We start from the raw sequence: 22,328 nt of genomic DNA, 5'->3' as shown, positions 1-22,328 counted from the left end.
AGATATAGACAGGATGGTCAAATGGGCAGATAAGTGGCAGATGGAATTTAACCCCGAAAAGTGTGAGGTGATACACTTTGGAAGGAGTAATTTGACAAGGAAGTATTCAATGAACAGCATGACACTAGGAAGTTCTGAGGAACAAAGGGACCTTGGCGTGTGTGCCCATAGACCTCTGAAGGTGGAGGGGCATGTTAGTGGGGTGGTGAAAAAGGCATATGGGATGCTTGCCTTTACCGGTCAAGGCATAGATTGCAAAAGTAGGGAGGTCATGTTGGAGTTGCATTGAACCTTGGTGAGGCCACAGCTGGAGTACTGTGTGCAGTTCTGGTCGCCACATTATAGGAAGAATGTGATTGCACTGGAGGGGGTGCAGAGGGGATTCACCAGGATGTTGCCTGGGATGAAACATTTAACAGTTCTGAAGAGAGGTTGGATAGACTTAGGATGTTTTCGTTGGAGTAGAGAAGACTGAGGGGCGACCTCAGGTGTACAAGATTATGAGGGGCATGGACAGGGTGGATAGGGAGCAGCTGTTCCCCTTAGTTGAAGGGTCAGTCACAAGGGGACATAAGTTCAAGGTGAGGGGCAGGAGGTTTAGGGGGGATGTGAGGAAAAACATTTTTACCCAGAGGGTGGTGACGGTCTGGAATGCGCTGCCTAGGAGGGTGGTGGAGGCAGGTTGCCTCACATCCTTTAAAAAGTACCTGGATGAGCACTTGGCACGTCATAACATTCAAGGCTATGGGCTAAGTGCTGGTAAATGGGATTAGGTAGGTAGGTCAGGTGTTTCTCACGTGTCGGTGCAGACTCGATGGGCCGAAGGGCCTCTTCTGCACTCTGTGATTCTGTGATTCTGTGAGTTGGCAAGTTGACTCTGGTCAAGGCATTGCCATGGAGAATGCACAAGGGAACGATTGTCTATTGAACTATTTGTTCAATTCCAAAACAAGCGCCATGTGGCTGTATGATACTTGCTAGCAGCTATATGTGTTCATGCACAGCGACTTGTCCCCTGAAGGCAAAAGGAACATGTCCAGGTGGTGCACCTTTTTTGAGTTAAACAAATACACAGGGAAAAATAGCTTTCTATGCATTCTCCATGGCAACACCTCGGCCAATCAGAGTCAACTTGCCAACCAATCAGCATCTTTTTCTCATGCAGGATAAATTGTTGCTCCCTTTGAAATTTGGCATCCTTGTATTTTTCCTGATGAGTGTAAGATGGAAAGCTTCAATAACATTTCTCTTTTTTCAGTGACACTTTATAACAGTTCTACAATTATTCCTGGAAACTAGTTTAACTAAAATGGAATTAGTGCATAACTATTGCAGGTCAGCCACAACCTGGGGCAATGTAAAAATGGGCAGCCCTCAAATCCCATAGTTAAAACATAGCCACCTACTAAATTATTTCAACAATAGTAAATCTTCAGAATCAGGTAGAGTACAATATTAACACTTTTCATTTCAATGTTTTCAATTTCTTATCCCTCTCTCTTCCTGTAAGCTCTGATTCTGGCTGTAGTTACCAGTTGCCCTCAAGTACTTCAATCAAATGAGTATCTCTCATTTCTGAGACTAGACAAAGAATGGAAATAGGCTATTTGACATGGTATGTTTCACAGTGAGCTTGATTCTATCTTCATCCTACATTACAAAATTCTTTCCAGGAAAGGGTGTTAGACGATTTGTGGGAACAGGAACCCCGGTTGATTTTTCTTCTTACTAGTTCAGGGGCAATGAGGTCAACTATGTACCCCAACTGGGTGAGATCAGCTAATTCAAGAACCAAACCTGACAGTCCAGTGCAGTACTGAGGAAATGCTAGAGTGTTGAATGTGCTGCCCAGCAGATGAGGTGTGGAACCAAGCTCCTATCCTCCTATCCCAGTGGCTCAGGTCAGCAATAAAGATCCCATCGGCCGTTAGAAGAAAGGCAGGGAGTTTTTCCACATCCTGCCCAAGGATCCTTCCCCAATCAATACCGCTTCATTTCATGATTGTTAATGCAGTCTCGCTCAGCAGAAAATAGCTCTTGTGTTTGAATTCCTAACAATAGATACTGCATTTCAAAGCCCTTCACTGTTGTGATTTGAGTGCTTCTGAGCAACAAGTGCTGTCGAAATATCAGCTTTTCTCATTGCTTTAATTTTCCACCAGTTAGGTATTCCACTCTTGGTGGTATGAAGGCAGATTCTGCTACTTAGTGTGATGACAGATCATACACAATGATGTTGATTCACTTGCACTAATTGACCCATCACTGCATGCAACAGCAGATCTAAGCAAACACAACAGTGAGCAATTCTGTTTCTTTATTCAGTAACACCACAATTACCTCAAACTGACACGATTTCCATTCGAGCTCGAGAGGGGCATAAAATCCAAAGCATCAGGAAAATGACAACAATATCACCATCTCATCTCAGTGCCGTATTAGGCAAGGGTAGAATTGACAGCAGCAAGAACTCTTCCAGAAAATCATTACTGATGAGAAGAGGAATGACAAAAATACAAAATTGTTCCCTTTCATTTCTGTCATGACCATGGATCATAGCCCCAAGTTACTTACAGTCATATTGAACTTATAAGTAAGATGCGTTTTCTGAAAAGGAACTACAAGTAAAAGCTGGTTGAGACGGTAAAGTAAACACTTGCTGGAAAATTTCTATGTGGATTACACTTGACCAACTAGTCCAGAGAGAACGGAATGTTGCACCTAAAAAGGTGTCAAAGCCTCCTTCAGACAGAGGCATTTCAAAGGAAGAGGTGCAAAAACACTGATCACCATCTCAGCAGAAACCATCTTCTGTTGAGTTATATCCCAGACTGTGGACATGAACTGAGTTGAAAGAAAGCAGTTTCTGGGTGAAAGACATGTTTGTTTTTCCTTTCCAGGAATACGCAAGAAAACAGGTTAAAAGCCAACTGCAACCCTAGTCTCTGTGTGCTAGTTTTTGGTGTTCCAGGCCTGGTGTGTGAGGGTGGGCTGTGAAGGTCATGGCTGAAGAACATCAACTAGGCATCCCTGAGCTTTCAGGTAAAAAAAAGACTCTCTCTCTGATTGCTGGAAGCATCCAACTTAACGGCCACAACATTTCACCATCTACCCCTCACGGATAAGCCAAAGACTGATTTGTATATTGTTTCAACTTTTATTTTTGGATTCATTTCTAATCTGTGTGCGTGTGTTGCATTTTTATTGTTTTTCCCCTGTTTTAGTAACTAATGAACTCACTCTTTCTTTGTCTCAAGAAAGCCTGGTTAAACTGGCTCCTTTCAAAACAGAAATACATTTGGACTGAGAAAAGGTATTCATGAGGGAAGGGGTCCTTTTAAAATTAACCTTGTTACAACCAACTGAGGGAGTTGAATAAAGAAAGGGAGCCAGTTCATTCCTTCTCACCTGGGAGTGTAACAATTTGGGCACCTCATCCGGGATCATAACAAATTGGAGGGGAGTCTCGCCCGAGGACTGGTCGTAACACTTTATAGAATTTTATGTAGTTATGGTAAATCTCTGTCAAGGATGGGGTCAATCACATGCATTTTTGTGATCTCTCTGTGACATAATCAGTCTGTAGAGGGCCAAATGCTCCTATCACCATTACATTGATCAGTTAATTAACCATACTATTACCTTAGATAATACAAATGTCTATCCTAAATGCATTTTGATGGTTAGGTCACAACCATCCAAAGCTGACAGCTGAAAACACAGCCACTCTTTCTTCCCATTGGACTCTCTGCAGGGACATTGGATGGGAATTTGCATTGATGATAACAAATTTAAAATACTCGGTGTGAAATTTGGATCACAGTTGCCAACTGTGATTAAATGTACTCCTGAAGATTTAATCACATGAATCCCCCCCAATTCCAGCCACACATGATCCAACACACCCATCCTTGTGATGTTCTGCCTTCCTATTCAAAAGCAAAAAGACTCATTACCTAATTGGATGATGCTTGACCGTCAGCCAAACTGCCTTTTTTCCAACATTTTTATACATGGTAAAGTGAAATGCTCAAAGAAAATTTAAAAAATAACGTGTTTTTAATGTCCCTGTGATTTCTCTCCAGGTTTGCACACATTAATGTCCTGGGGATTGATCTTCAATTCCTGGAGACTCCAGTTCAATCCTGGAGGATTAGCAACCCTATTGGTAAAGCTACTGGAGACGGCATTATGGAGCTGGAGGACCACTGACTGGGGCACATTGTACCTCCAGCCATTTCCTATGTGGCAGCACAATGCACATGCTGGGAGGGGGATTGCTCGGGTGTACCCGGAGTGTGCCACTGAATTGGTGCTGTCATGATGTCACATACCTTACCAGTTGATTGAACACTATTTACAAACGTAGACCATGCAGGTCTACTATTTGTCACTCACCAAAGAACAGGCATTCAGCTGCATGAGGGGTTCAGTACTAGTGCTACATAAAGGGCCAGATAAAAATCTGCAAGTGAGATGTTTCTGACTTAGTTCTCTTAGGCTGAGTTTGTGTGGTACCGTGCTTCACTTTTAGAGGCATTTTTGAGAGTTGATGCTTAAAATCAGGGAAGACACAGGAACTGCTCCCCGGGGTACAGGGAAAAGGCGACTTATTATTTAAATGGAGAGAAACTTCAGAATGCTTCAGTGCAGAGGGATCTGGGTGTCCTCGTGCATGAATCGCTGAAAGCTGGTGTGCAGGTACAGCAGGTAATAAGGAAGGTAAGTGGAATTTTGGCATTTATTGCTAAAGGAATAGAGTATAAAAATAGGGAAGGGTTATTGCAACTGTACAAGGCATTGGTGAGACCGCACCTGGAGTACTCTGCACAGTTTTGGTCCCCTTACTTGAGGAAGGATGTAGATTCATTGGAGGCGGTTCAGAGGAGGTTCACTAGATTGATTCCAGAGACGCGGGGCTTGTCTTATGAGGAGAGATTGAGCAGTTTAGGCCTATACTTGCTAAAGTTTAGAAGGATGACAGGAGATCTAAATGAGATATATAAGATAAAGAGGATAGACAAAGTAGACGTGGAGTGAATGTTTCCCTTTCTGGGGCATTCTAGAATGAGAGGCCATTGTTTTAGGCTAAGCGGTGGTAGATTTAAATCAGAGATGAGGAGGAATTACTTTTCTCAAAGGGTCGTGAATCTGTGGAATTCACTACCTCAGAGTGCAGTGGATGCCGGGACACTGAATAAATTTAAGGAGGAGATAGACAGATTTTAAGTTAGTAACAGTTATAGGGTTATAGGGGGAGGGAGGGAAATTGGGATTGAGGCCGAAATGAGATCAGCCATGATCGTATTGAATGGCGGGGCAGGCTCGAGGGGCTGAATTGCCTACTCCTGCTCCTAGTTCTTGAGTTCTTATGTTCTTATGTCTGTGATGGCCGTGCCTTTTGAGGGGAAGCTGTGAAGAGGGTGGAGCAGGAGGGCTCTACACAGAAGGCCCTACCCTCCAGGGGTTTTTCAGGAACGCTTCCCATACCACACCTCACCCAGGAGCAGTTCCTGATGTGACTCAAGTTGAACAGCGGGTGGTCACGGAACTGTGTCACCTCTTACAGCCTGTTCTGGAGACTCACATCAGGGCAGGGACAGCCCTGCCAATAGCCATGAAGGTCACTGTCAGCTTAAACTTTCACGCACTCTAGTCATTCCAGGTAGGAGCAGGAAACATCTCAACTATATCCCAGTAAGCCGTTCATTGGGGAAACTGGGAAAGAGTCCATCTACTCCTCATGAGGACAGTACTACGTCTTCTCATTCAGGAGGGTTGAGCAGGTTGAAAGGGCACATGGCCTCTCTAGGATTGTAGGGTTCTTGAAGGTGAAGAAAGCCATTGTCTGCACTCACGTGACTCTCTGGTTTCTCTTTATCAATGGGGAGAGGTACAGGAACCAGAAGGGTCACCGTTCTATCAATGTGCAGTTGATGTGTGACCATGCCAAGAACATCATGGGCAGGATTTTTAGGTCGTGGGGGGGGGAGGGGGCGGGGGAGGTGGGCATGATCAGTGGGTCCGGGATTGGCCAGGGAATGGACTGCCAATTGCAATCAGCCCCCGACTGCGACATCACGCTGGCTGGCCAATTAATGGCCAGCCACAATGAAGCACGTGCTGAAAGGCTCAGCACTGCCGGGGTGGGGGTGGGAGGAGGGCGAGCGCTGATGTCAGTGCGGGCACGGGGAAGCGCTCACAGAAAGTTCCCTGAAGGCAGAGAGCTGCCTCAGGAAGCTGAAGATCTGAACAACCTAAAACACTTCACATCCGTCTTCACCCAAGAGAATGAGGATGAATGTATCGAACTCGGGGAGAGAGACTACGAGGTCCTTAAGCAAATTGATGTAGGGAGTGAGAAGATGTTGGAGGTGTTGGCAGGCTTAAAAGTGGATAAATCTCCAGGTCTGGATGATTTGTGTCCCAGACTGCTGAGGGAGACAAGGGAGGAGATCGCAGGGGCTCTGACTCAAATTTTTAATTCCTCTCTGGCCACGGGGGAGGTGCCAGAGAACTGGAGAACAGCTAATGTGGTTCCGCTATTTAAGAAGGGTTGTAGAGATAAGCCAGGGAACTATAGGCCAGTGAGTCTCACGTCAGTGGTAGGGAAACTATTGGAGAAAATTCTGAAGGAGAGAATCTATCTCCACTTGGAGAGGCAAGGTTTGATCAGGGATAGTCAGCATGGCTTTGTCAGAGGGAGGTCATGCCTAACAAATTTGATTGAATTTTTTGTGGAGGTGACCAGGTGTGTAGACGAGGGTAGTGTAGTGGATGTAGTTCATATGGATTTCAGCAAAGCCTTTGACAAGGTCCCACATGGGAGACTTATAAAGAAGGCAAATGCACATGGGATACAGGGAAATCTGATAAGGTGGATTCAAAATTGGCTTAGTTGTAGGAGACAGAGGGTGATGACAGAAGGATACTTTAGTGACTGGAAGACAGTGTCCAGTGGCGTACCACAGGGATCTGTGCTGGGTCCCCTATTATTTATCGTTTATATAAACAATATAGATAGCTATGTGGGGAGTAGGATTAGTAAGTTTGCGGATGACACAAAGATTGGCTGGGTGGTTAACAGTGAGGTTGAGTGTCTTGGGCTACAGGAAGATATAGACGGGATGGGTAGATAAGTGGCAGATGGAATTTAACCCTTAAAAGTGTGAGCTGATACACTTTGGAAGGAGTAATTTGATAAAGAAGTATTCAATGAACGCCATGATACTAAGAAGTTCTGAGGAACAAAGGGACCTTGGCGTGTGTGTCCATAGATCTCTGAAGGCAGAGAGGCATGTTAGTGGGGTGGTGAAAAGGGCATATGGGACACTTGCCTTTATCAATCGAGGCATAGATTACAAAAGTAGGGAGATGATATTGGAATTGTATCAAACCTTGGTGAGGCCACAGCTGGAGTACTGTATGTAGTTCTGGTCACCACATTATAGGAAGGATGTGATTGCATTGGAGGGGGTGCAGAGGAGATTCATCAGGATGTTGCCTGATATGAAACATTTAAGTTACGAAGAGAGATTGGATAGACTTGGGTCGTTTTCGTTGGAGCAGAGTAGACTTAGGGGCGACCTGCTCGAGGTGTACAAGATTATGAGGGGCATGGACAGGGTGGATAAGGAGCAGCTGTTCCCCTTAATTGAAGGGTCAGTCACGAGGGGACATAAGTTCAATGTGAGGGGCAGGAGGTTTAGGGGGGATGTGAGGAAAAACATTTTTACCCAGAGGGTGGTGACGGTCTGGAATGCACTGCCTGGGAGGGTGGTGGAGGCGGGTTGCCTCACATCCTTTAAAAAGTACCTGGATGAGCACTTGGCACGTCATAACATTCAAGGCTATGGGCCAAGTGCTGGTAAATGGGATTAGGTAAGTAGGTTAGGTGTTTCTTATGTGTCGGTGCAGACTCGATGGGCTGAAGGGCCTCTTCTGCACTGTGTGATTCTGTGAAAATAAAGGTCACAGAAATAAGAAAAAAGTGTCTAAGTTTCATAATTAGTCACCTGAAAATGTAGGTAATGAAAATGCTGACCACAGAAATTTATTTTTACTTTAGTTTATCACGGAAACCTCATTTTGCCCGTGGATGAGGTTTCCTGAAAAATGCAAAAGCCGCCTGGCTGATCTGCCCATCCGCCAACCATAACGTTGGATGGACAATGGAAAATCTCTGTTAATTGCGCCATTAATGGGCTTAATTACCCCTGAATTGTTGGTGGGCGCGCTTCTGAGTTTTGCGACGCCCACTGACTGAAATATTGCGTGATGACATTGGGACATTTGCCCGACATCATCACACGTTATTTTATGCTCAGGCAGGTCAGGCGCTTGTCCACCTGCTCAGTGAAAATTTCTGCCCCATGTCGGTGAATATGCAATATCCTGGCAACAGTTTTGACATATTCATCCTGTGCCAGTCAGCTTACCCACCATCTTCCGATCTTCTATAGTAACCAAAGACTGGCGGCTTGGGTACAAGGGCTACCCTCTACATGTGACTGATAACCAACGACACCTCCTCACCTCTGCCATCACACTACACAGCACGAGTGCACATAAGCCACAGAACCACATGAAACATCACCAAACAGGCAAAGAGCCTACTGAAACAAGAGTTTCACTACCAATTGACAACTCAGGGAGAGTCCTATAGTACACACCAGAGTGGGATTCGAAGTTTGTGGTGATCTGCTGCATCCTCCACCACATCGCTATTGTGGGAGTGCAGCCATTGCCTCACGGAATCTGTTTGCCACATAGAGAGGAGGTGGAGAATGTACAGGAGTCAGAGGTAGATGTCCTGGACCTGTACAAACTGGGTGGGCTATCACAGAGTGCATTATCAGACTCCATTTTCAGTGAAATGAAAACAGAAAGTGCTGAAAATACTCAGCAGGTCAGGCAGCGTCTGTGGAGAGAGAAACAGAGTTAACATTTCATGTCAGTGACCTTTCATTAGAACATGTCAACTGCAAATTTCACTTCAAGCCAGATATCAGGAGTGAGTAGGGAGTTGAGAAGGAGCAAAAGTCAGCAACTAGTCAATCATCCAATGTCTAGGCATTATCTCGAACTAACTGAGAAGTACAGTATTGACATCATCGAGGGGATTCTTGATTCCAAAGTCATCAATGATTAGTTGATGGAGACTATCTGCTACATGCTAACTACTCCAATATCGTTTCAGCTTTGCCAAAATTCAAAAGGACAAAATCTATTAAGTTATATTATTAATTGCAATGTCTCGTACATCCATGGATAATTATTGCAAAATATTTTACTACCGTGGTGGCTTGCCTTTAAGGCAAGAAGTTATGGAACTAAGTTCCCTGTGCTGTGATATTAGGCATCTTGAAACTACAATACAAAATGACAAGATCATATTTCAAGACTGATGCTTGTGTAAAGCAGGGAAGTGATGTCACCTTTTTTTAAGCAACTAGATATTTTAATTAACGGGGGCCCAATGCTTTTTCATGCTGACTTCAGCAAAATACAATCATTAGCCAATTTCCACATCGACATTAGAAAAGTTGGCTCGGAGTTATGTTTAATTATTACTTTCATTACAGACCTTTTAATTTATATTGATTCTAGTTTGAAAAGCCTAGTGTAACTGAGCCTTACATGCCTTAGCCCACGTCTGCCATAATCACAGTCTTCAATTTACTTGATAACAAATGAAATATTACATCCTTCTGCAGCCTGAAAGTAACATTTTCTTAATGTCAGATACATAAATATGCCTATAATTTTGTATTTCTTGTAACTGGCAATACTGTTACAATATTTCTGATCCTATGAAATATACAATGTAAAATATAACATGATAAATCGATTATTAATATTTCTTCCATCTTCTTTCCAGCTTCTCCAGTGTATGTGGTGCAGTGTCTGTAAATGTGCTGGAGGAGTACAAAATCCACAACAGCCCAAGATAGGCGCAGTGCTTAATGTGCTGCAAGCTGTGTTTTTCTGATTGAGACCAATGGCAATGACAAGTAGTTAGCACCATTTGCACAATGTAGGCAGCTGCCTGAGAGAAGCGTGGGCAGTCTGTGTTCTGAGGACTGTATATGCTGCTGTTTCACGTATAACAGCAGTGTTAGTTATTAACCCTAATCCTCACTTGCTCAGCATGTATAATACTGAGCATCGGAAACTGAAAGATTATCAGGATTAAGGAGATGAAGTCAGGTGATGGAAAATATTTTTGTTGCTATCCTGTAGAGGAAATTGAATGAAGGTGCATTGTTTAATCAGTACTGCAGGTCAGGTCAGAGGATTGAAGTCAGGTTATGTAAATTAACAATAAAACTTCTGGAGTGGAAGTTTAAAAAAAAACTTTTAAAATGTAATAGAGGCTGCATAAATATTGACAGCCGTGTTTAAAGTAAATTTAAGAACTCTATAAATATGGAAGACGTTAACACAATTTGCATCAAATCATGGGCTTGACTAAAGCAAATTAGAATTGTCCTGGAAATTCTTCAAAGGAGTGGTACAGAGGAGGAGGCACATCACCACCAACCACCCTCCACCCCTTTCTCCTGCACCCCACTTCGCCCTTCCAGATAGAGAAGCCTTCAGTGCACCCATTACCACACCAGCCTCTTAAATCGGAGATCCTAATTCTACCTTGTTCAGAAGTTCGTTGCAAATACTCAACACCACTCGTGAGAAAAAAATCTTCTTGATGTTGACCCAAAGTTTGTCTCTCACTAGTTTGGACCTGGAATCTCTTGTTCCATTTTTCATGCCACAGTTCTCCAAATATAGCTTTCCATCCCATTTCATATCTTGCATACCTCCATATGGACCTTTTCAGTAGATTTCAAAGATGAAGAACCCAATTCTCTCGACTCTCCCCTCAAACTTCAATCTTCCAAAACTAATGAGCAGCCTCATTTGCATTTCCTCCAGGTCTTCTACACTTCCTTGTGCCTCAATTACCAGATTCTGACACAATTTATAAGCCTTGGTGCACCAGAGCAACCAAAAGTTCAACCTCTGACCAATGTTCCACTGATACAGCAATTTAAAGCGCTATTCTATTTGCTTTGTAGATTGCTGTTCCACTGTGACTGAGTCTGAGTTAACTTATAGCCCCACAACTCTTTCAATTTCACCATTAACTAATCCAATACCATCGACAGCCTGGAAATTTCTGTCAGTATAAAGCTTTGTGTTGGCGACAATGGTGGAATAATGGACAGCAATGCCAGAAGTGCAGTACCAGGTTGGTTTACTGTTCAATTTCCAACACTAACAAAGTGTCTGGGAACACAAATTTGGATGTAGTTCAAATAAGCCAGCAGATTGAGCATTTAAAGGAGGATTGCTGAATGATGCATTGCTGGTGTGAAGCATTCATCTCACACAATTAAAAGAGATGTTAATGGGCAGGTTGCACTCACAATTTTACTGGTGAGTTGCTTCAATGTTTTTTTTAACATATTTTAGGTAACTGTATTCGATGCTCTAAAGCACTGGACTTGGCAGAGGAAGTCCAGCAAAAATAGAAAAGGGCTAGTGTTCAATGTTAGGTGGCATTTTGTCAAGTCCTTCCACATTGCTGTACAGAGGGCCATCAAGCCAGGCACCTGGTAAAGACAGGAAAGATGTGCCTAAGAAGGCTAAGGGTTGTCAGGAAAGCATTGACAAAGCTATCCCCTTGACAAACTGGGAAACATCTGGGACAACACAGCCAGTGATCAGCAAAACCAATATTGCTCTCATTTTGAAATTTTGGGCTCTTCTCAAATTAGTAGAGAGATTTGCAATGTCTTTACTGTCCAAAGATGTATTAAGCAGAACACAGGTGCATTATTCAGCAGCATCAACAATTTGATCGCTTTTGCCATTGGCCAACAGCATTAATGCGAGACAGCAGCACAATTCTTCAGTCTGTGAGCTTTCCTAGAGACCATCAAGTGCACTCACACTGCCACTTGGCTCCCTGTATCGTTCATTATTTGACACTGAAGAGATATTTTTGATCTCAATGCAATTTTCAACCACCATGACTTATGTCCCCAAAAATCCTTTACATTTTCTGAAAGTATCATCTTGTTGGTTAAGCATGACATCAACACACCCATAACTTCATCAGAGGGCCTGAAAGGAATTATAGGTGTAAACACAAAGATGCAATCAGTGTCACTGCTATTTTGTATTGGGTCAGGGAGAGGTGGTGAGGGGCAGGGGGTGGGGGTGACTAACAGTCTCTCACAGCCACTGAATAGTTTGAAGTTAATGACAAAAAATCTCAATAGAAATATCAGGTAAACTCTTGTTGGTGGGATCACATTATGTAATATTAGTGTCCAAATGAGTAATGTGCCTGTATGAAATTCCATTGCCCACTATTATTGAAAGAGGCAATAACTGATGGATTTATCTTTTCAGGTTTAACTTTTGAATCGGATGTTAAACTGAGTTCAGGTGCATGTAAAAGGTCCTGTGGCTCTATTTAAAAAAGAGTAGAAAGATCTCCTGGTCAACATTTACCTCTCAATGAACACCAATATGCTTGATTATCTGCTGGTTTACTGATCAGGCAATTTGGCTGAGCTCAAATGGCTGCCATGTTGGTCGACAATAACTACATTTCAAAAAGTAATCTCTAGTTGGCGAAACAGGTTGAGAAATCCTGAGGAAGTGAAAGGCACTATATAAAAGTATGTTCTTTAATAACCCCCAAAGAGTGCAGAAGTTGAGAGGGGATTTGATAGAGACATTCAAAATCATGAAGGGGCTGGACAGAGTAGATAGGGAGAAACTGTTCCCGCTCATGAAAGGATCGAGAACGAGGGGGCACAGATTTAAAGTAGTTAGTGGAAGAAGCAAAAGTGATATGAGGGGAAACTTTTTAACACAGTGAGAGGTTAGGTTTTGGAATGCACTGGCTGAATGTGGTGGTGGCAGGTTCAATTAAAGTATTCAGAAGACTGTTATCTAAACAGGAAGAATGTGCAGGGTTACGGGGAGAAGGCGGGGAATGGTACTAGGTGAACTGCTCATTCACAGGGCCGGTGCAGACACAATGGGCCAAATGGCCTCCTTCTGTGCGGTAGCAATTCTGTGATTCTGTGTGACTGTATGTGGGGAATATCATAGATGGATCACATAGCAAAAGGGGTTTAGAAACAATTGTGTTTCTAGAGCATTCATTTGTTTCTTTGCACTTTATTTTGAAATGTGACATGGAAATTTGAGTACGACACAAGAAATGTGATAGTGAAGTGTGATAAAAATGTGATTTAGGAGACAGTGATCATTGTATCATAAGGTTTAGGATGATGGTAGAAAAGGACAATGGCAATCCAGAGTAAGAATAATTAACTGTGGAAGAGCTGACTTCATTGGGGCAAAACCGGAGCTGGGCCGGATAGACTAGAACCAAAGGTTGGTAGGAAAATCTGTAGATGAACAATGGGCTACCTTCAAAGGAGAAATGATTTGAGCACAGTCAAGATATATTCCCTCAAAAGGGAAAGGTAGGGCAAACAAATCCAGAGCTCCCCGGATGAAGAAGGAGATAGAAATCAAGATAAAGAAAAAAAAATGTGCTTATGACAGATGTCAGTTAGAAAATACAATTGAGAACCAAGCTGAATACAGAAGGTTCAGAGCAGAGATGAAGAAACAAATAAGAGAAGCTTAGAGGGATTATGAGGAAAGACTGGCAGCCAACATAAAGGGGAATCCCAAAGTCTTCTATAGGCACATCAATAGTAAAAGTGTGACATAAGGAGTAGGGCATTATATTATGTTATATATTATATTAGGGCTTAACATATGAGGAACGTTTGAGGACTCTGGGTCTATACTTGATGGAGTTTAGAAGGATGATGGGGGATCTGATTGAAACTTACAGAATACTGAAAGGCCTGGAAAGATGTTTCCATTAGTAGAAGAGACTAGGACCCAAGGGCACAGTCTCAGAGTAAAGGGAAGACCTTTTAGAACAGAGATGAGGAGAAACCTCTTTAGCCAGAGAGTGGTGAATCTATGGAATTCATTGCCACAGAAGGCTGTGGAGGCCAAGTCATTGAGTGTATTTAAGATGGAGATAGATAGGTTCTTGATTGGTAAGGAGATCAAAGGTTACGGGGAGAAGGCGGGAGAATGGAGTTGAGAAACTTATCAGCCATGATTGAATGGTGGAGCAGACTCGATGGGCCGAATGGCCTAATTTCTGCTCCTATGTTTTATGGTCTTATGGCCAATTAGGGACCAAAAAAGGGATTCACACATGGAGACATGACTGAGGTGTTAAATGAATACTTTGCATCTGTCCATACCAAGGAAGCAGATGCTACCCAGGCCATGGTGACAGAGGAGGAAACCCTGTCACTAGAAGAGTTCAAAATTGATAAGGAGGAACTATTGGATAAATTGTCGGTACTTAAAGTTGATAAGGACTGGGTGAGATGCATCCAAGGATTTTGAAGGAAGTGAGAGTGGAAATGGTTGGGGCACTGGCCATAATCTTTCAGTCTTCCCTAGACTCAGGGGAGGTGTCGGAGGACTGGAGAGTTGTAAACATTATACCTTTGTTCAAAAAAGTTGTAAGGATAAGCCCAGCAATTACAGACCAGTCAGTTTAACTTCGGTGGTGGAGAAGCTTCTAGAAACAATTATTCAGGATTAAAATTAATAGTCACATGGAAAAATGTGGGTTGATTAGGAAGAGCCAGCATGGATTGCTCAAGGGAAAATTATGTTTAACTAACTTGCTGGAGTTTTTTGAAGATGTAACAGAGAGGGTTGATGGGGGTAATGCTGTTGATGTGGTGTATGTGGACTTCCAAAAGGAATTTGATGCAGTGCTGCACAACAGACTTGTGAGAAAAGTTATAGCTCATGGAATCAGAGGGACAGTAGCAACGTGGATATAAAATTGGCTGAGTAATAGGAAACAGAGGGTAATGGCCAATGGATATTTTTCAGGCTGGAGGAAGGTTTGTAGTAGAGTTCCCCATGGATTGGTATTGGGACCCTTGCTTTTCCTGATATATATTAATAATCTAGATCCTGTTGTGCAGTGGAGCTTATTTGTTAGGCATGTCAGAGAAAAACAGGCCAATTAAAGGAACAAATGTACGATTGGAAAATTTCTCTCTTAACCCATTCAGGCAATTGAAACAAATCCAGGAGATTGCCTGGACCACATTTCATCTGTGAAATCACTTACATTCTACATTATGCCATCTCTGCACCAGTCAAGAACCAGCCCAGCTCAAGTTTTAAAGGGAAGCAGAGAGGCAGCAGCTTTCTTTTTCTTAGGCCGTCTTTTGGGATCAAGAGTGACTTGCTTCCACCCTGGTTCGATGGGTTCTGAGATGGCTGATAAGACCAATGTGCAATCTGCAGACTCTGCCATATGCAGGGTAGGTGGTACTTGAAGGCTCAGGCAGCTGAGATGTAAGTTCCCGTCACACCAGCCAATAAGGCAATCTTCTAGTTCTCCTGACAGTATTTATTTCTGCGAAAACGTTCCTTATGTGGTTTGATGGCCAAAACAAAAAAAAAATCAGGAAATAAAAATAAAATACGAAAAGCTAAGGAAATGGAAATAAAAATAAATCAGCCAATAAAGCCTGTAACCCATTACGAGCTCCATTGTGCAAGGAGCTTGACTTTACAGCCAGATGGAGTGCACAGCACTAGCCTCTCCTAACAAGAGGGAAGATTGCACTCACGCCCGTTATCATATTAAATGAAGCCCACACAAAATATGCCCTAAAAGGCAAGCTAGAAGATCACACACTGTCCCACTCAAATTCTTGGCTCTCACATACACACCTCACTCTGGCAGGTGGGTATGAGCCCATTGGCTTTAATATCTACCCTTTTTTATTCACAGATATTGAAATCTGAATTGTGAATCATAAAGAAATGAGGAATCACAATTTTAAAAAAAATGTGCTTCACCATTATTTTACTGTCTGCAGTGATTTTTCCTCATTCAAAACTGAAAGGAGTTAATGCCCAATCACCTGAGTGACACATGTGAAAAACAAAGTAAATCTTCCAACCTTCTCTGCTGCTTCTGCCAGCTTTAATGTTGCTGCTATTTGGGGGAGACAGTGGCAGAGTGGTATTCTCACTGGACTAGTAATCCAGAGACCCAGGGTAATCTTCTGGGGACCTGGTCTGAATCCCACCACAGCAGATGGTGGAATTTGAATTCAACGAAAAATCTGGAATTAAAAGTCTAATAGTGACTATGAAACCATTGCTGATTGTTGTAAAAACCCATCTGGTTCACTAATGTCCTTTAGAAAGGAAATCTGCTGTCCTTACCTGGTCTGGCCTACATGTGATTCCAGTCCAACAGCAATGTCTTAAATGCCCTCTAACTAGGGATGGGTAATAAATGCTGGCCTGGCCAGTGACACCCACATCCCTTAAACAAATTAAAAAAAAATATTTTTACTTGCAGAATTGTACCAAATTTATCCAAAATGCATCAGCCAGTGTGCAGGAATCATAATCCAATGAACGTTTCAGTTTCTATAGCCTTAATTGCCTGCCTACCTTTCCACAGTAAACATCTTTCAACATAAAGTTCACCTTGAGTGGGAGTACAAAACGATGAGCCATCAGTGACCCATTTACACTTTGCTCGATTGCCTTAAATTAAAAATTATTGTCATTTTGTGCCTGCGAGTACAAACTGAAATTTATCATTGAAGCTGCCATTAGCTCCACCAGGGCTGCCTGCTATTGCTTCCCTGATATTGCTGCCAATGATAACTATAACCTCAATAGTCACACCTGTACTTGCTGCACATTCTCAGAGATTGACCTTACAGACTGTATGTGGGCACAATGCTACTGCTCATCAATGCTTCTTTTCAGGCTCCTCAGTCTGTGCACATTCTCACTTATTTCTCTTGGTTCCCTCATGTTCTCTGAATCATCCTCAATAGTATTATCCAATTTCTCTCAGCTGGAGCTTTCAAGAACTGAATGATGCAGGGGCTGAAAAGTGAGAAACAAAGGCCCTGATATTTGTGGGGAGGGTAGTGGGGGGTGGGGCATGGAACTCATGGGCTGGAATTCTATACAGGAACTAATGGACAGGCTTCAGCCTGACCTCATCTCCCTCCATTATCATTTGCTACACCTTCCACATCATCATTCACAAGAAGGTAGTTATGCTTTTGTTGTTCTCCCTGCTCTCCAGTTCCTTCCTCTGTGCTCCCCACAGGTGGGGCTGATCTCAGAAGAGGGGAGAAGAAGAACAGGTGAGTATTACCCCTTGGGAGGTACGAGAGGAGGGGTTGGAACCTTGTGGCTGTTCAGTTCTTCACAGAGATATCAGGGCAAAAGGACAATCAGTAACATGATGCTTGCAATACACCCTGACCTCACCACTGCTCAAGAAAAGAGTACAATATGTGCCTGCAAGTTCCAAGATGTTCTCTGGTACTGGGGCTTGGAGGTGTGTGAGCTGTTTCAAGGAGAATATCCAACTGCTGGTGGGCTGTCTTTTGCAGCGGGTTTGTGTCCATTTCTCCTGTAAGAATAGGTGGCAGCTTTGGCTCATTGCTAGCATTCCAGAGACCTCAGCACAAAATCCAGGCTGACACTCAGTGCAGCACTGAGGGGCTACTGTATTGTTAAACCAAGGCCCCATCTGATTCTCAAGCGGGAGCAAAAGGTCCCACAGCACTATGCAAAGAACATCAAGAAAGTACTCCCTGATGTTCTGGCCAAAATTTATCTCTCAATCAACACAGCAACAGATTATCTAGACAGTCCCTACCACTGTCTTTGCTGTGCACAAATTGAATGCTGCAAATGTACAACAATGGCTACACTTCAAAAGCACTTTGGGATATCTTGAGGACTTGAATGCATATTCTTTCTTTCTAAGTGAGGGAAAGGTGAGCAGTTGAGGAGTGTATCCCAAATGGTATTGGAGAGCTGAGGTTGGAAATGTGAGGGTTTCAGCTTATTAAAGTGTCGGAAGGGACTTTACGGTTATGTGGGTTGGGAAATGCTGTTCGGGGAGTTGGATAGCCATTGTACAAAATACTGAGTTAGAGTCCCATTTAACCCAGTGTGCACTGTGAAGGGTGAGTAATATAAGTGTTCCTTTTAAAGGGTGAAGAGTGTGCTGGTGCCCAGGGAAACTGAAGCAGAAAAGGAAGTGTACACTGGCCCTCTATCCAGCTCTACCTGTCCCACCCCACCTTAAACCAGCTTATATTTCACCTCTTTTCTATTTTTCCTTAGTTCTGATAAAGAGTCATTCGGACTCGAAACGTTAACTGTGTTCCTCTCCACAGATGCTGTCAGACCTGCTGAGTTTTTCCAGGTATTTTTGTTTTTGTTAAGGATGTGTACCTGGTGTGCTAACTAGTCCGTCCTGGTGAAACCACTGAACTTTTTGTGGCACTGGTCTGCAGTCCTGGGTGGAAAAGGGTTGGCACTGACTGTCAGTGTATCCTTCCTGCACTTGACTCAAATTACATTTAGGCATGGGTTTGCAAACCTCTGCCCCAGAGTAAAATACAATGTTTTTTAAATATCATATTTGAGATATGTACTGAAGCTAATCCTATGATATATGAGTGTGACTTGGGCATCAACTAGTATATCAGCCAGAGGTAATTTAGCACCTAAATGTTGGGAAAAGGGTGCTGGGTGTTGATTGGGGAATGGGAAACAAGGATAAATTGTGAGATACAGGCTTGGATTTCTTGCTTTCGCAACCTAGGCAGTAATCTGGCAGAAAGGATCCCTGCCCTTTAACCCACAGGATATACATTCCAGTGAGTTTATGGAATCTATGAAAGGCAGTCACTCTGCTCCACTCCACCAGATTGCAGTCCATGCAACGCCGTGAAGACAAAATCTACATTCAACCACTTCCTTTTACCTGATCCTGGACCGGGCTGGTCACGGTTCAAGGAGAAGGTGTAATGTCAAGGGAGCTCAAATAGGAGAAAACAAAAGATTTTCATTTACTTGAAATGTGGAATGTCTGTTTCAAGATTCAAAGCAATTGATCAACTTCTGGGGTAAATCCAATCCCTGAAGTCACAGGAGGCTGTTAATTCCTGAGCCACTTGTAAATCTGTAATAAATTTACCCCAAAATGATGGCAACCACAGATTAAAAAGAGTAATTAGGTACTTTAAAATTACTTTTTGCAGCTAATTAGTGGCAGCAAATCAGAGCCGCTTTCATTCGGAGGTGAGAACTAATGGCCCCGGTGTTTCTAGGCAGGCAGAGAGGCTGAAAGTGGGTGAAGATCCCAGCAAGGCCAGAGATGCAGAGGTCCTGCTGATCTTATTGTCAAGACCTCATTATCATCTTGTAGCTCCTCCTCCCACCCAGCAGCCTGCCAAATGGACAACCTGGCTGGTGGGGGGTGGACATACAAGATGTTAATGAGCTGTGCATGGTGTGGGTATGGCAGCTTGGGGTTGCATTCCATGCATTTTACTTTTTAACACCTCCCTCTCCATTTCCCAGCCTGTGGCGGGAGGGGTGAATATCAAGATTAAAGATTACAACCCCTCAGCAAAGCAAATAAATACACAATTCAGAACCTACCAAAAAATCCATTTTGAATTTTTTATGTTAAAGATTGAGCATAAATTTTAATCTTGTTGAAAATCATCATTTTTACCAAGGGTAAAAAGTACCTTGGGAGGAGGAAGCTTAATAGATGAAGTAAGGGTGGAAATCTGAAATAGGTACTAAGTCATAACTCAGGGTAGAAATCGAATGTGCTGGGAGGCCAGAGAAGAAGGCAAGGCCCCAATGAAATTTCCAATATGTAGCCCTGCAATTTTAACCCTTGCGTCTGATTTTAATATGATTGATGAACTATCTTCCCGATTTCATCACAATATCTGGTACAACTCCTGGGGAGATGCTACTGGAAGAATGATAGAAAAGACCATGACAAAACTAGATGCATTGAAGGGCTTGTTTCCCTTTTTTTAAATTCCTCAGTGGAGGTCAGGGTTGAGGAAGGTGCAGGGCAACAATGAAACAGGCCTGGACAGAATTAGCTGAAAGAGTTAGTGCCACCAGCTTCACTCCCAGAACGTGTTCAATGTATAAAAGGGGACTTGACTATCAAGAGCAGCAAGAATGAATACTACACTTCACCTCGCTCAACGGCACTTGTCAGCACACACGTCATTCCAGCATTCAAATTCAGCTCTTTTTTGCTCTTAACACCACAGACTAGTGCGATTCTCATATCACACGCTACCACTTGCACTACTAACAACTCCTCCCAACACTCCTTTCCCACATTACATACACTTTCCTTTACACTCAACACATACCCTTCTATTTTGTTCCTTCTCCACCTCTCACCCACTTGTACTTTATGAACAAGTCCTACACATCTCCACTCACCTTCTCAAAAGCCACTCATTGATTCTCTCTTGCTCTTTCAATACTGCACATAATGTATAGAGAGGCAACAAGCTGGGAGGAGTTACCCACATCTTTGTCCTCACCCAAGCAGAGAATGCTGCCCTGGAGTTCAGTGGCCTGGGCAGAGCCAGGAGCTTGAGGGAAGGTGAGACTGTCAGTTTACCACCACAGGGTTTCTGCATCTTACTTGTATCCCTCCAAGCAACAGCAAACACGCAGCAGGCTTCACAATTTCAAGTTCCATTCTCAAGACTGCAGCTGAAGATCTCCAGCTTCTATCTGCTGTTCCACCTCTTACACCTTTTCCTTTTATTTTAGGTCAGCCCTGGCAGCAAGAGGTTCATTCAAAGCAAGGTACCACAGAGGAGGACAATTCTCCTGCAGATACACCCCAACTTGCTCCATCCATTAAACTCAGGGATTGTTACTCCATATGGGTTAGGCAGCGAATCAGAGGCTCTGCATGTGATGAAACATCCAACATCAGTGAGAAGAAATAGGTGCTGGGGGCAGTTTGGCAAAGTCCTCACGAAGCTCTCCTGAGGTCACAAGGGCATTTAGAGATGGGGAAATAAATGCTGGCCTAGCCAGCGACAACCACATCCCGTAAAAAAATAAAAAGAGATGAGAGATCAGAAGCCCAGCATGAAAACTACTAACCTTGCACAAAGTATTGGGAAGGCTGGTCAAGATTTTCAGCACAATGGCTTGGACTCTGCGGCGCTCTGCTTCCAGCCTCCAGCATTCTACTGTCCGCCATGGATAATATGGTCATGTTTTGGGACACTGCATCTAGCCCTCACAACAAATGGCCATCATGCACGATCTGGGATCCACCTTGGACAAATTTGTGGGCCAAATATGTAGTTACTCATCTTCTGTCGTCTGTGCTTCTGCAGATCGGTAATGAGCACCAGCCCCATGGGAGTGGTGGTGGCTTGGTGGGAACAGCACATTTTGATCGCTCTCAGGATGTCAGCACACTTGCTCCTTTGCTACCCCCTCAACCCATGTCCAGAATGATGCCAGCAAATCAGCTGGCCAAACATCCCTGAGAGCAGCTGGTGCAGCAGTCTATAGCCAGACCCTCACAGGCCCAAACACCCATAAGAGGGAAGCTACAGCCCTCTCAGAATCCCAACATAGGGAATAGCAGCTTTCCCTTACGCTACGAGGAGTAAGCAAAGCTAATGAGCCTTCTTTAGAGAAAAGCAATATTGGTTGATCATTTGGGTGAGAAATGGATGGAAGGCAATTTGGCACTTTGATCCACAGTTTGACTCAATAGCAGCTTGAGTCTGCACTATAAGAAGGTCATTGATACAGAAGCTGTTTGAATGGTTTCAATGTTCTTTAGTGCAGGATGAAAGGGGTCGGACTAGGTTCTGTTTTAAGTTCTTAGGGTGTGGAAATGAAGTCAATGGAATGCCCTCACATTTGATGCTACAAGTTCTTTATTTCTCACTGCTATTCACCAGCCCTGATGTCAGTCCTCAGAAGGTGACTATCCTACTTTATTTAAATAAGGCCCAGGAGTTAAATACCCAATGCCCCACACTGATCTTACTATGGGGGCTTCCTTCACCCTGTAAATCCCTGCCTGTTCTGAATGTGCCCCTCAGTAAAATTCCAGGCCAATGTATTTTTACCAAAAAGCCCCATTTTATTCATCTTAAATGTTGCTGTGCCACCTATAGCCAATAGCTGTTTGCTCCACCTGGGAACTCTGCTGGTGTGAGGTCTGCTTTTGTTCCCTGGGAAGGAGGAAAATATACAGATTGCTTACATCTCAGTGCAAGAAATATAAAACTTTTAAGTCCTTTTAACTTTTTAGGCTTGAGACATGTAATGGGTAGCACAGAGTATTGTCTCTATATTTTACCTGTGCTATTGTGGTC

The 22,328-nt window shown here is 43.3% G+C and overlaps 1 protein-coding gene across 2 annotated transcripts in view; it reads right to left on the bottom strand.

Annotated features, from left to right (window-relative positions):
* The window catches only part of nfic (nuclear factor I/C), a 737,693-nt gene that overhangs the window by 5,483 nt on the left and 709,882 nt on the right, over positions 1–22,328 (bottom strand). The gene's annotated exons all lie outside the window — the stretch shown is intronic.

The sequence above is a fragment of the Cetorhinus maximus genome, chromosome 13 (genome assembly GCF_964194155.1).
Source record: "Cetorhinus maximus chromosome 13, sCetMax3.hap1.1, whole genome shotgun sequence".
In the NCBI taxonomy this organism is placed as follows: domain Eukaryota; kingdom Metazoa; phylum Chordata; class Chondrichthyes; order Lamniformes; family Cetorhinidae; genus Cetorhinus; species Cetorhinus maximus.
The sequence above is the reverse complement of the archived record's forward strand: the minus strand, read 5'-3'. Positions and strand labels throughout refer to the sequence as shown.